General features: G+C 38.6%; 1 protein-coding gene across 5 annotated transcripts in view; it reads right to left on the bottom strand.

Moving 5' to 3' along the window:
* The window catches only part of LOC130841594 (uncharacterized), a 179,199-nt gene that overhangs the window by 91,120 nt on the left and 73,499 nt on the right, over window positions 1-14,580 (bottom strand). The gene's annotated exons all lie outside the window — the stretch shown is intronic.

The raw sequence follows: 14,580 nt of genomic DNA, 5'->3' as shown, positions 1-14,580 counted from the left end.
TACTCCAGCTTTCTTTTGATTTCCATTTGCATGCAATATCTTTTTCCATCCCCTCACTTTCAGTCTGTATGTGTCCCTACGTCTGAAGTGGGTCTCTTGGAGACAGCATATATATGGGTCTTGTTTTTGTATCCATTCAGCCAGTCTGTGTCTTTTGGTTGGGGCATTTAGTCCATTTACATTCAAGGTAATTATCGATATGTATGTTCCTATTACCATTTTCTTAATTGTTTTGGGTTTGTTTTTGTAGGTCCTTTTCTTCTCTTATGTTTCCCCCTTAGAGAAGTTCCTTTAGCATTTGTCGTAAGGCTGGTTTGGTGGTGCTGAATTCTCTTAGCTGTTGCTTGTCTGTAAAGCTTTTGATTTCTCCCTCGAATCTGAATGAGATCCTTGCTGGCTAGAGTATTCTTGGTTGTAGGTTCTTCCCTTTCATCACTTTAAATATATTGTGCCACTCCCTTCTGGCTTGCAGAGTGTCTGCTGAGAAATCAGCTGTTAACCTGATGGGAGTTCCCTTGTATGTTATTTGTTGTTTTTCCCTTGTTGCTTTTAATACCTTTTCTCTGCCTTTAATTTTTGTCATTTTGACTACTATATGTCTTGGCGTGTTCCTCCTTGGGTTTATCCTGCCTGGGACTCTCTGCGCTTCCTGGACTTGGGTAGCTATTTCCTTTCCCATGTTAGGGAAGTTTTCAACTATAATCTCTTCCAGTATTTTCTCAGGTCCTTTCTCTCTCTCTTCTCCTTCTGGGACCCCTATAATATGAATGCTGGTGCATTTAGCATTGTCCGAGAGGTCTCTTAGGCTGTCTTCCATTCTTTTCATTCTTTTTTCTTTATTCTTTTCAGCAGCAGTGATTATCACCATTCTGCCTTCCAGGTCACTTATTCGCCCTTCTGCCTCAGTTAATCTGCTATTAGTTCCTTCTAGTGTATTTTTCATTTCAGTTATTGCGTTGCATATCTCTGTTTGTTTGCTCTTTAATTCTTCTAGGTCTTTGGTAAACTTTTCTTGCAACTTTTCGATCTTCGCATCCAATCTTTTTTCAAAGTCCTGGATCATCTTTGCCATCATTATTCTGAATTCTTTTTCCGGAAGAGTGCCTATCTCCTCTTCATTTAGTTGTTTTTCTGGCATTTTATCTTGTCCCTTCATCTGGTACAAAGTCTTTTGCCTTTTCATTTTCTCTGTCTTTCTGTGGCTGTGATTTTCAGTTCCACAAGATGAAATAGTGCTGATACTGGTTGATTCTGCTGTCTGCCCTCTTGTGGAGGAAACTGTCTAGGAGGCTCCTGGGTGCTTCCTAATGGGAGGGACTGATGGTGGGTTGGGCTGGGTGGGTGGAGCTCAGTAAAACTTTAATCTGATTTGGTGGGTGGAGCTCAGTGACACATTAATCTGCTTGTCTGCTAATGGGTGGGGCTGTGTTCCCACCCTGGTGGTCCTTTGGCCTGAGGTGACCCAGCCCTGGAGCTTACAGGCTCTTTGGTGGAGCTAATGGTGGACTCTCGAAGGGCTCACGCCAATGAGCACTTCCCAGAACCCCTGCTGCCAGTGCCCCATCTCCTCAGTGAGCCACAGCTGCCCCCCACCTCTGCAGGCAACCCTCCAACACCAGCAGGTAGGTCTGGTTCAGTCTCCTATGGGGTCACTGCTCCTTCCCCCTGGGTCCTGGTGAGCACACTTTTTTGCGTGCCCTCCAAGAGTGGAGTCTCTGTTTTCACCAGTCCTGTGGAGGTGCTGCAATCAAATCCCACTGGCTTTCAAAGTCTGATTCTCTGGGGATTCCTCCTTCCGCTGCTGGACCACCAGGTTAGGAAGCCTGATGTGGGGCTCAGAACCCTCAGTACTTCTGCGGTATAACTGTTCTCCAGCTTGTGAGTCACCCACCCAGCATTTAAGTGATTTGATTTTATCGCAGTTGTGCCCCTCCTACCATCTCATTGCGGCTTCTCCTTTGTCTCTGGATGTGGGGTGGTTTTTTTGGTGAGTTCCAGTGTCTTTCTGTCGATCGTTGTGCAGCAGTTAGTTGTAATTCCGGTGCTCTTGCAAGGGGGATCGAGCGCACGTCCTTCTACTCCGCCATCTTGATTCTTCCTCTGTCTTTTTCATTTATTTCTGATCTGACCTTTATGATTTCTTTCCTTCTGCTCACTGTGGGGTTTTTTGTTCTTTCTCTAATTGTTTTAGGTATAAGGTTAGGTTGTTTTTTCAAGATTTTTCTTGTTTCTTGAGGTAGGACTGTATTGCTATAAACTCCCCTCTTAGAACTGTTTTTGCTGCGTACCAAAGGTTTTGGGTTGTTGTGTTTTCATTGTCATTTCTTTCTAGATATTTTTTGATTTCCTCTTTGACTTCTTTAGTGATTTCTTGGTTGTTTAAAAGCGTATTGTTAGCCCCCCTGTGTTTGTATTTTTTACAGGTTTTTTACCTGTAATTGATATCTGGTCTCATGGCATTGTGGTCAGAGAAGATACCTGATATGATTTCAATTTTCTTGTATTTACCAAGGCTTGATTTGTGATCCAAGATGTGATCTATCCTGGAAAATGTTCCGTGTGCACTTGAAAAAATAGTGTATTTTGTAGTTTTTGGATGGAATGTCCTATAAATATCAATTAAGTCGAGATGGTCTAATGTGTCTTTTAAAGCTTGTGTGTCCTTATTTATTTTCTGTTTGGATGATCTGTCCATTGATGTAAGTGGGGTGTTCAAGTCTTCTATTATTGTGTTACTGTTGATGTCCCCTTTAATGGCTGTTAGCATTTACCTTATGTATTGACATGCTCCTATGTTGGGGGCATAGATATTTACAATTGTGATATGTTCTTCTTGGATGGATCCCTTGATCATTATGGAGTGTCCTTCCTCGTCTTTTGTAATAGTCTTTACTTTCAAGTCTAATTTGTCTGATACGAGTATTGCTACTCTAGCTTTCTTTTGACTTCCACTTGCATGTAATATCTTTTTCCATCCCTTTCCTTTCCATCTATATGTGTCCCTTGGTCTGAAGTGGGTTTCTTGTAGGCAGCATATAGACGGGTCTTGTTTTTGCATCCATTCAGCCAGTCTGTGTCCTTTTGGTTGGAGCATTTAATCCATTTACATTTAAGGGGATTATTGACATGTGTGTTCCTATTACCATTTTCTTAATTGTTTTGGGTTTGTTTTTGTAGGTCTGTTCCTTCTCTTGTGTTTCCTACTTAGAAAAGTTCCTTCAGCAATTGTTGCAAGGCCGGTTTGGTGGTGCTGAATTCTTTTCACTTTTGCTTGTCTGGAAAGCTTTTGATTTCTCCCTCAAATCTGAATGAGATTCTTGCTGGGTAGAGTATTCTTGGCTGTAGGGTTTTCTCTTTCAGGACTTTCAGTATATCCTGCCATTCCCTTCTGGATTGCAGAGTTTCTGCAGAAAGATCAGCTGTTATCCTTATGGGTTTTCCCTTATGTGTTATTTGTTGCTTTCCTCTTGCTGCTTTTAATATTTTTCTTTGTGTCTAATTTTCATTAATTTGATTAATATGTGCCTTGGTGTATTTCTCCTTGGGTGTATTCTTTATGGGACTCTCTGTGCTTCTTGGACTTAATTATTTTCTTTCCCATGTTGGGGAAGTTTTCCACTATAACCTCTTCAAATATTTTCTCAGACCCTTTCTTTTTTTCTTCTTCTTCTTCTGGGATGCCTATGATTCGAATGTTGGTGTGCTTAATGTTGTCACCAAGGTCTCTGAGACTGACTTCCATTCTTTTTATTCTTTTTTCTCTTTCCTGGTCTGTGGCAGTTATTTCCCCCATTCTATCTTCCAACTCACGTATTCGTTCTTCTGCCTCATTTATTGTGCTGTTTATATCATCTAGAGTATTTTTAATTCTGGTTATTTTGTTGTCCATTACTGTTTGTTTGCTCTTTAGTTCTTCTAAGTCCTTATTAACTGTTTCTTGTATTTTCTGTATTTTGTTATTGAGATTTTGAATCATCTTTACTATCATTTCTCTGAATTACTTTTCCAGCAATTTTCCTATTTCCTCTTCATTTATTTGGTCTTGTGGGTTTTCTTCATGTTCCTTTGCCTGTATGCTGTTTCTTTTTTTTCTCATTTTGTCTAATTTATAGGATGTGATGTCTCCTTTCCCTATGCTGCCTAGTAGTAATTCCTCTTGTTTCTGCCCTCTACCCTCTGTGGTGGGGTTTGTCCAGTGTCTTGAATAGGCTTCCTGGTGGGGGGGGGGGGTGGCTGGTGCCTTCTTTCTGGTGTGTGTCTCTGTGTCTTTTCTCTCTGATGAGCAGGGCCATGTCAGGTGGTGTGTTTTAGGGTATCTGTGAGGTGAATATGGCTTTAGGTAGTCAGTGTGCTGATGGGTGGGTTTGTGTTCCTGTCTTGTTTGTAGTTTGGTGTGAGGTGTCCAGCACTGGCAGTTGCAGACGGTCAGATGAAGCTGGGTCTTAGACTCTGATACAGGGCTCTGTGAGAGTTCTCTGCAGGTAATCTTCCCTGTGTCTGAGGACTCCCTAGTAGTCTAGCATCCTGGATTCAGTGCTCCCTCCCCAGAGCTTCCTATTTGACTTCTGATGGAGTAGTCCAGACTTCAGAGGTTGCTTGTCCCAGTTATGTCGGGATCTTTGCAGTCCTTTCTGGTGTCTGAGGTCATCTGCTGGTGTTCAGCTGGTTCTCTGTGGGAATTATTGAGTCTTTTGGTGTATTCCTCATGCATCTGTGGAGAGAGATGCATTCCACGTCCTTATACTTTGCCACCATCTTTCGTTCCTGCTGTTCACAATGGTTAAAACCTCAGGCCAAGCTTTTCATTCCACTTCCGAGGTGCAGGAGATTGTATCCCAGGAAAAGCTTCAGCAAACTTCCTATTGCTTTGTTTTTAAAAGTACCAGTTATGTCAGGATCTTTGCAGTGCTTTCTGGTGTCCGAGGTCATTTACTGGTGTTCAGCTTGTTCTCTGTAGGAATTATTCCGTCTTTTAGTGTATTCCTGATGCATCTGTGGAGAGGGATGCATTCCACATTCTTCTACTTTGGGGCCATCTTTCTACTCTGATGTTTGCTTTTTAATTGGAGGGGTCAATAAAAAGCTACTTTCTTAAACTTTTCTTTTTGAAAGCTATAAATATCCTATTGGCAGAGCTTATTTTTCAAGGTAGTGCCATAAGTTCTATTTCTTCCACTACAAAGTGAGAAAGACATTGGAAGACTTTACTAATCTTACTCAGATGATACATTTAAGCTGAAAGATGGGGGATGAAATAGGGAAGCAGGTTTGGAAGACACAAAGCTATCAAAAGTAGAGACGAAAAGTACATTTAAATTAATCAGTATAATTGTGTATGTATATTTAAAAATTACATCGTACACCTTAAAAATCATTTTATACATAATAAATACAGTTTTTATTTGTCAATGATATATACCTCAATAATCTGGGGGGATTTTAAAAAATAAAATAAATGGTAATTATGTGAGATGAAAAAAAATTCATCAGTATATTATTGATTGCAGGAATCATTTGGCTGAATATAAAGGCACAAGTTAATTATGTTGGTAGTTACTTTTTATCCCTAGAGATCTGGGCCTTACAATTTGCAAATTTTATAGCTAGAACATACCTTGGAGGTAATCTAATCCAAGCTCTTACTGTTTAGATACCATTCTAGGAAGTTTGAGCCTGTGTTTTACTCCCTGTTACAGACCACTGGTTTGGGGAGACCTTAAAAAGGGTTATATGATTAAAGGGTTTCTTGGTTACGTAAGTTATAGGAATATCAAAGTAAGTATTATCAAACAAGCCTCTTGACTGCAGGAATTTTCTAGGTATTTTACATGCTCATAGTGACTCTCACTCAAAAATTTACATTAGAATCACCTGTGAAACTTTTAGAAAATACATATGACTGGGCCCCACCCACATCTAGGGAATAAGAGAAAAAAAATATCACTCTCTGGATAGTTCTCATATTCACCTGGATAAGAATCACTGGCTAACATGCAGTGTGAATCTATAAGAGTAAGAAAATATCTGAAATATACTCCAACCTTACACCATATAAATGTCTTTTCTTCCCTCTCTCCCTCCCTCCTCCTCTTCATCCCTTCCTTACCTCCATTTTTACTCCTCCTTATTTCCTTTCCTTCCCTTTCTTTCCCTTTTGTTACCCTTTCTTTCCTTTTGGTTTTGGGAAATACTGATTTACATCTTTGAGGTTCTGTTTGTCTGGTCAACCATTGTAAGGAGGGAAAACAGAAAATTATAATGATATCTGTAAATATAATTTATTTAAAAACAGACTACTTTACACTTTTTAATCTAACTATCTGATATGCAAATTTAAAAACATATAGGAAAGTAAGGAGAGTAGTATGATGAACCCCATTACACCATCACCCAGTTTCAACAGTTATCAACACATGGTCATCTTGTTTCATCGATACCTTCAACCACTTCTTCCCTCTCCTCACCACTGGAGTTTTTTGAAGCAAAACCCAGACAATCATATTATTTCATTCATCAATATTTCAAAATGTATTGCTAAAAGATAATTCTTTTTCCATAGCATTATCACATCCAAAAATTAACAATAATTCTTCAGTACTATTAAATATTTAGTTAGTATGCAAACTAAGAAATTAACTTAAGGTGAATTGACATCTTAGTGATAATACATTTTCCTAACCAGAATATGGTGCGTCTTTTTATTTGTTCCTGTGTATTTTTGCGTATTTCAGAAGTGTGTTATAGTTTTTCTCATATAGGTTTTGGAGTTTCTAAAAATAAGTTTCCAACTAGGTATTATATTGTATTTATTTTGGTTATTATTTGCTGTTTTAAATGGGGTCTTCTTTTCCATTATATTTTCTAACTTGTTATTGCTTCTATATATAAAGTTTATTAATTTTAATCAACTTTATGAAGGTATAATTTACATGCAACAACATGAACAGATTTTAAGTGTACAGGTCAATGAGTTTTAATCAAAGTATACACGCAGTTCACCACCATTCACATTATTTTTTATATGCATATATTGATTTCATAACCTGCTATTTTACTAAATTCTGTTTTTAATACATACTTTCACAATTCTTACTAGCTTTTGGCTAATCATTTGAAAAGGCATTACATTCCAGTTTCTTGTTTTGGTTTTAGTTCTCACTCTATCCCACCAAGCCAGAATGATTTTCCAGTCAATGCTGTCATAGGAATTGATACAATGTCAAAGTCTGACCTCTCCTAGAGATTTAAATTGTTGTTACAGGCATAAAGAAACATGATCCTCTTTGCAACAGGTGTCATGCTAAATACAAGTTTACTGATGCAAGCTGCTAATAATAATGGGAATGTGAGCTGACTCAAAAATAGACATCCGGCTCATTAATATTTGCTTCAGAGAAACAGGCTCAAAACTTCTTGAGTCTCAGTGGGTCCATGACCTTGATGTTTAGATGAATAAATTTATAGCTGAACCCAGTACCAAGGTTGTCATTACTTAGAGAATTCCAAATGACCACTGTTTGGAAAAATGTGTTTACCAAGCTGCAGCTGTTATACTTACAAATATTTAGGAAGCTGCAGTGACTGAAAATGGTCTCAGTGCCCCCAAAATGTGACGATTTTATCTGAAAGGTGAAAGGCAGCCAAATCACTTGCCTAGGGGATACCAGAATAAAAGCAGCTTTGCATGGGAGTGAGAGCTTTACAGGCTGAGTCTCCCCAGGACCATCAACACTATGAAGATAGACTGTTACCTACCTAGGGGCAAAGTCGTGAGCAACATATGGCACAAGGTTGTAGGGGCAGAAGGGTGAGGCACACTGTTTGGAGTATAAAGGGAGGACAGAATGGGTGCTTCTGGAAGTTCCTAGAGTCAATAGAGACTGTAACATAATGTATTACTTCATCTGTGTCTTAGTTTGGGGTTTTGAAAAAGTGGACCCTCAGCAGGGATTTCAATGCAAGTAGCTTATTGGGAGGGGAGGTATGATCTCCAGAAGTATGGTGCAGGAAGGAAGGAAAACTGATAAAATGTGTATAAATGAAAGGGTTACTGCTGTGGGAAACCCAGGGCTCAATCTCACTGGGCACTTTCTGAGACATTGTGTAAAACATGTCTCAGAATTGTCCTACTGAGAGCTGAGGACACTGAGATATTTATACACTAATTTCCATCCCTTATCAGTTCAGGGTCACTATGAGGAAAAGACAAAAGGTAACACTCTGCACTTCTGAACTCCCACCTGCAGACCAAGCATGCTCCCCCAGCCAGAGAGTGCCCTCTGGCAAAGAGTTGTATGGGAACTCTTTACAAGCAATTTTCAGGGTATAGGATGAGGATGTGGGTGCTATAATTTTATATTGCTTGTGTTATTCTCTGGTTGGTCTTTACGTGTGTTTCATTTTGCCAACAGGAATGTAAACTCGTTGAATGCATGGATGACAGCTTACAGAATTTGTATTGCTTCCTCCATAAATTCTGACGACCTCCCTGCTGCTGTAAGATTAAATCCACTAAGCCCACCATGATCTGGGCCTTGCCCAGACTCCCTTTCCAGACTTCTCTTTGCAGTCCACTCTCATTCCAAGCACTCTAGTCATTCGGTTTACCTCACCTGCCTCCTCTCTGTTTAGAATACCTCTTCTTCCCCTGTCCAATTGGTCGACAGTTATCTTTTAAGATCAGCTAGACAACTTTGCTTTCATCAAGTGTTTCATATTCCACCCAAGTAGAGTAATCCTGCCCTTTTTTGCAAATCACCACCTGGCTCTTACTTCCACCATACAATTGACATACTATACTGAAGTTTATGTTTTTCTGCATTAGTCTTGCCTACCAGAGTGTGAGCACATTGGGAAAGTAAACTGTGTCTTAAATATTTCTTCATCTGCAGCACTTAGCTCAGTGCCTGGTATAGAGTAAATGCTTAATAAATATTTTCTGAATGAATAAATGAACATGACCAATAAATACTTCCTGATTAGGTGAAACAAGAGGCTGGACATACCCGGTTTGGGTGCTTCTAATACAACTATCAAGTATTTGTAGATTGAATGGCGAACAGTCCCCAGAATAGCATGTCCTTGCTCTTCAGTCAAAGACAACCAAGAACACTCCTGTAGTTAAACAAGTCAGAATTTTACTCATTGCAGACAAAGAACACACATTGTGAGGGAGTGTGGGGTGTCTCAGTAAGAGTAGGTAGAAAGAAACTATTATAGGATTTGGGCTTTGGATAGATGACTTAGGGGAGGGACCGAGCAAGGAGAGATTTGCTCTAGATTAGATGCTGTCAGAAAGCGGGGGCAACGCTATGATTGGGTATTTTTTGAGAGGCACAGTGACTTTGATTTTGTCTGTGCTTAGACAAAATTATGAAGTAACCTTGTTTTGTTTCATTTTATTATGATCTTAGAGTAACTTTATCTGAGTTTGGTATTCTGTGAGATTGCTTATGTCCAACAGAACAAATGGGCCTGGCTGTGAACATCCGACCAGCTTGTAATAATCCTGAGGTCTAGTTGTGAACATCAAGTATGTTTTGAACATCAGGGAATGTATTTTTTTGAGATGACGAGCAAAGAGGAAGGCCCAAAAGAAAGGTTATATTATGCGTATGTGCTGACAGCGTTCGCAAGTGTGGAATGAGAGCTGAAAAGAAGGGAATAAAAGTGAAAATCCTGCTCTGTGACCTTTTCAGATTGACAGGAGTTTCAAATTCTGAAGCTCTGCATAGTATTAAAGGCACATAATGGCTGAAAGTATTTTTTTCACCAGAAAAGCAAGTAGCACAGATTCTTCTTTGAAAATATAAAACCATAAGGTCTGGAAAATTAGAATACTTAATCCAGAAGCAATATCACTTGTGTAGTGATAAAGTAATAGGATTTCCTTTTCCTTGCCTCCCTCTTATGGCCACTCTCTTTAAAAAAAAATGTTGACATCCTTTTTAGGGATGAGGGTTAGATAAGAAATCTGAATGTATATAATTTATGTTCAGGAAGAAAAAAGAATTTGGAATTTTCTGGTAGTTAAATTGCTTATGAATCCTGTGACTAGAAATCTAAGTCCACAGGGCCATTTAAAAGCCATTACAATATTCATTCAATAAATTATTTTTGAGCACTTAGTATAACTTAGGTACTATGCTAAATGTAGTAATTACAGGTCTAAATTATCTGGATTGACGTTCAGGGAAAACTTTTTATTTAGATATAAATTCAAAGTTACAGGAAAGTTGCAGCAATAGTTTACCCTTCGTACAGATTCACCAATTGTTTTTCCTAACCATTTTTGAATAAGTTAGAGAAATTGTGCTCAGCTATATCCCTAAATACTTCAGTGTATGTTTTCTAAAAGCAAGGACATTCTTGCTATCATGAAATTATCCAAATCAGGAAATTTAACATTGATATAATACCATTATCAAAACCATGGTCCATATTAAAATTTTACAAATTGTCTCAATGTCCTTTATAGATTTTCTCCCCTACACAGGTCCAATCCAAGATTATGCATTTAGTTATCATGCTTTTTAGTCTTCTTTAACCTGGGGCAATTCCTTAGTCTTTCTCTGCTTTTCTTTCTTTTATAATTAAAGTATAGTTGATTTATAATGCTATGTTAGTTTTAGGTGTACAGCAAAGTGGTTCAGTTTTATATATATATATTTTTTCAGAATCTTTTCCTTTATAGATTATTACAAGGCTATTACAAGATATTGAACATAGTTCCCTGTGCTATACAGTAGGTCCTTGTTGTTTACCTGTTTTATATTTAGTCGTGTGTATCTGTTAATCCCAAACTCCTAATTTGCTGACCTTCACACTTTTGAGAATTATAGGCTAGGTATTTTGTAGAATGCCATTCAAATTGGATCTATCTGATATTCTCTCATTATTAGATTCAGGCTGTTAATTTTTAGCAGGAATATGCACTTCATTTTAAATCCCAGAATAGCTGCCTCTACCCACATCCCCCACACTTTGACCTAACATCTCGTGCAGGAGAGGGCCCTTTGAAGCCTCCGGATGAAATCCAGACTTTTCTCTGCTTCCTCTTATGATCCCTAATTTAGCCATCAAAACTGATAAAATCCTGAAGAGTATGTATGCTTCTTGCGGACTTTATACTTAGCTGAAACCTTACATTAATTAATTCAAAACTCTTTCCTAATGTGTGCCCCCTCCCGCTCCCATAAATTAGTGCCTGCTTCATTATTATTGTGAAGAATAAATTATTCATCAAGGTTGATTAATGGCTTATGGAGATAAATAACATGACATAAATGTAGTAAAAATGTGGTCCTTTTCTAAATAAGCAGCATTTTTAACCTAACCCTCTAAGACTGTACATCTTTCTGGAGAGAGTCAACCACGTAATACTCCAAAAGTACGAGCTTTAAACAGGCCCGACAGTAATGAAGAAGTTCAAAGCCTCAGTGATGCCTCGAGTTTTGACTGTGCCTATTCAGTCCCTGCTCCCTCAAGCTGACATATCCAAGGCTACCACGAAGTGTAAGGAGGAGGATGTGTGGGTGAAAAGAGTGGGCAGAGAAGACTCCCAAGAATTGGAAACTATGCACAGAGTAGCAGCTGGGAGCTAATTAGTTTCTGAAATGACCCCTTTGTATGGCTTGTCCTTCCTGAGAGAGAGGTTTTAAGATGCTGTCATGCCTGCTTTTAGCAGTATGGTAATTAAAACAATTAATCCCAGGTTCTAAATAAGGTGGCTCCACTTATTTGGCTAAAGAGAGAGTGGTCCACCTTCATTTTCTTTTGTTTTCCCCTCCTGCATGCTGAATGTCACATACAAGAAACAAGCAAATTCCTACATTTCACTTCTACACATAGGGCCTGTTTAGAGGGAGGAATGATCATTAAGTAGGATTCTAGAATCTGAAGGTATCTATTTTCCTGAAACTGAGAGGCAAGCTTATTTGAGATATTACTGTCATAGCTCTTTACTAAGCTCTGCTGGGATATAAAATCAGTTGATAAAAACAGCTAACAATTACTGTGCATTTACCATGTGCTGGGCCATGACTTAGGGATCTTACATGGCTTATCCCATTTAATCCTCCCTAAAAGCTATGAGCTGGATAGTATCATCTTTATTATGATCATGTGCAGTTTTTCAGAGGAGGAAGCTTGGACCAAGAAAGGTGAAGAGACTAGACAAGTTGAGTTAGAGGCAGGATTTGAACACAGGCAGTCTGGCCCAGAGCCCATTGCTCAACCACTATGTTTTTTGCCTTTCAGACTCCAACTTGCCTACAGTCTGGTGGGTACTATAAGACAACTAAGAGAGAGATGAATCCATGTCAGAAGACTGGTTTGGGTTGGTCAGGGAAGACTTCACAGAAGAAGGCAGATTGGAACTAGCCTGAAAACTAGACTGAGTTTGATTTGGTGAAGAGGACTATGAATGGCTTTCCAGGTGACGGGAACCATGTGAAAATTGCTGGTACTAGGACAGCAAACTGAGTACTTCGCCAATGGCAGACAGCTCCTGCAGTCGTTTACAGGATTCCTAGGCCTCACACTTCTGTAAAAGAGAGGAAACTTCCACTCCAGTCCCTAACAGGGGGTTACTGGAGTGAACACGGAGAACTTTGAGAGCCTGATGTTTTTTGGTGCACACTAGCCATAGTACAGGGTCACTGTAATAACAAAGCATTGGGACCTGCCATGTCCTCCCCACTTCTCTTGGGTCGCCAGCATTGTCCTAGATTCCAGTGTCCATGAGATTAGCAGAAAAGGCTGAGCCTGCCTCTAGCCAGTCCAGCCTGGCTTCTACTCTGTTTCAGCTTCTGTTACTGGAACTGGGTGGTACAGTTTAATTCAGGATGTAGCAATAGGAAGTCCTAACACACTCTCCAATTTGGTTTTACCACCAATAAAGCTATCTTGATTTCCATTTGGCTTCCTGTGTCTGTTCTAACTGATCTGAACTTGGATGGAAGGAAAGCAATTGGTACTCCCTAAACTTCCAACAATAGGGAAGTAGTGGAAAATTCGATTTAAAAAGTAGATTAGACGTGGTAGACCAAGAAGAGCCTTCAAGGCTGGTATAAGGAATTTAGTCATAACCTAAAGGAATCAGTTATTATAATTCTGTGCAAGTGCACTACCACACACACACACACACACACACCCTCACACCTACATATACACACAGTGGTTAGCAATAGAGAAAATCACTGTGGGATTTGTTTCCAAATTAATCTCTAGAAGTTTAATGTCATCAAATTCCCATTTTCCACAAATATATTTGCCAAGAAACGTAAAGTCATTTTTAAAAGGTAAATTAATATTTTATCCATATGTGTTTGAATCATTTATTGTCTGCCCAGCCAGTTGTTGTTTTTCAATAATTATTTGATTGCCAAAGAATATTTCAGCCTATTTGGGAGACTTTAATAAAGCCTTCTCCTACAGCCGCATTTTTGACATAAAAGACACTCACAAGTAATGATCTGACAAATATGTCATTATTTGGAAACAAATGTTTGTCTCCTTCTTCCCAAATAATCTACCAAATATAGTCTTTCAATTGGTCTCATAGTTATGTGTTTTTTTCTTATTCAGATTTGTGTTTATATGAGTGCTAATCTGAAAATAATTTTGATTTTAAGTATATATTTTAAGCACAGAAATCCAAGTTTTAATCCAAAGTTGAAAACTGTTCATTGCTTCCTTATATCTCTTACTGCCAACTACCAGCAAATGGGCAAAACTCTTTTCTGTGGGAATAAATTGTCTAGTATATTCTTTTTTATTATCAAAAGACTTTGCACAAAAACAGGAAGATAAGGTTTTCTCCTTAACTGAGCAAAACAGTTGTCCCAATCGCTGTAAAATACTCTTCCTATGCCTCTGACCCTTGTAAGATAAAAGAAATGATAGTATGCCTTTGGTCTTCCTGCTCCAGGAAGGAAAGTTGCTGTAGGAAAAGAACTGATTTTCTTCTACTTGTGTGGTTTGAGAACAAGTTATAACTCCAGCTTTTCAAAGTGAAAGAAAATAATACCCAATTATTAGACTGCTATTCGTGGGTCACAAATGTATGGATTTAGTAGAAAACAACTCACCAGAAAAGTGAAACACATTTTTAAAAGAATGCTACATTTTACTGCTTCTCCTCCTCTCGGCTTCTGGAATGTAACCTTTATCTGACCCACCTCCATTTTAATCATTTTGGCTCTCTTAGTGCTGCCTTCAAGTTATCTTCTCTTTTCCCTAAAATGAATGCAGAGCCATTTTAAAATCTGCATTTTAAAGTTTATTTATCTGTTTATATACAACCTTGTTCCAGAAAGGGTTTAAGGTGGCTTGAAAGCATCCATAAAATACACTAAGCAGAAGAACCAGGAACGAAGCGTATGCAAAATACTTATACAATCCTACCCGTTTACTCTGGGTGGACCACAAATTTGGCTCTAAGCTTTTTAGCAGGCAGTCAGAAAAGGAAACTTAATTAGTTACATCGTTTACAGTGTCCATGAAACAAAAACAAACCAATTACCCAAGTGAAGCACTATTATTCCTAATATTAAAACCAGAAAGAAATTTCTCTTGAGA

This window comes from Hippopotamus amphibius, chromosome X (assembly GCF_030028045.1).
Source record: "Hippopotamus amphibius kiboko isolate mHipAmp2 chromosome X, mHipAmp2.hap2, whole genome shotgun sequence".
Lineage (NCBI taxonomy): Eukaryota > Metazoa > Chordata > Mammalia > Artiodactyla > Hippopotamidae > Hippopotamus > Hippopotamus amphibius.
Note: the sequence above shows the minus strand (reverse complement) of the source record. Positions and strands in the feature narration are given on the sequence as shown.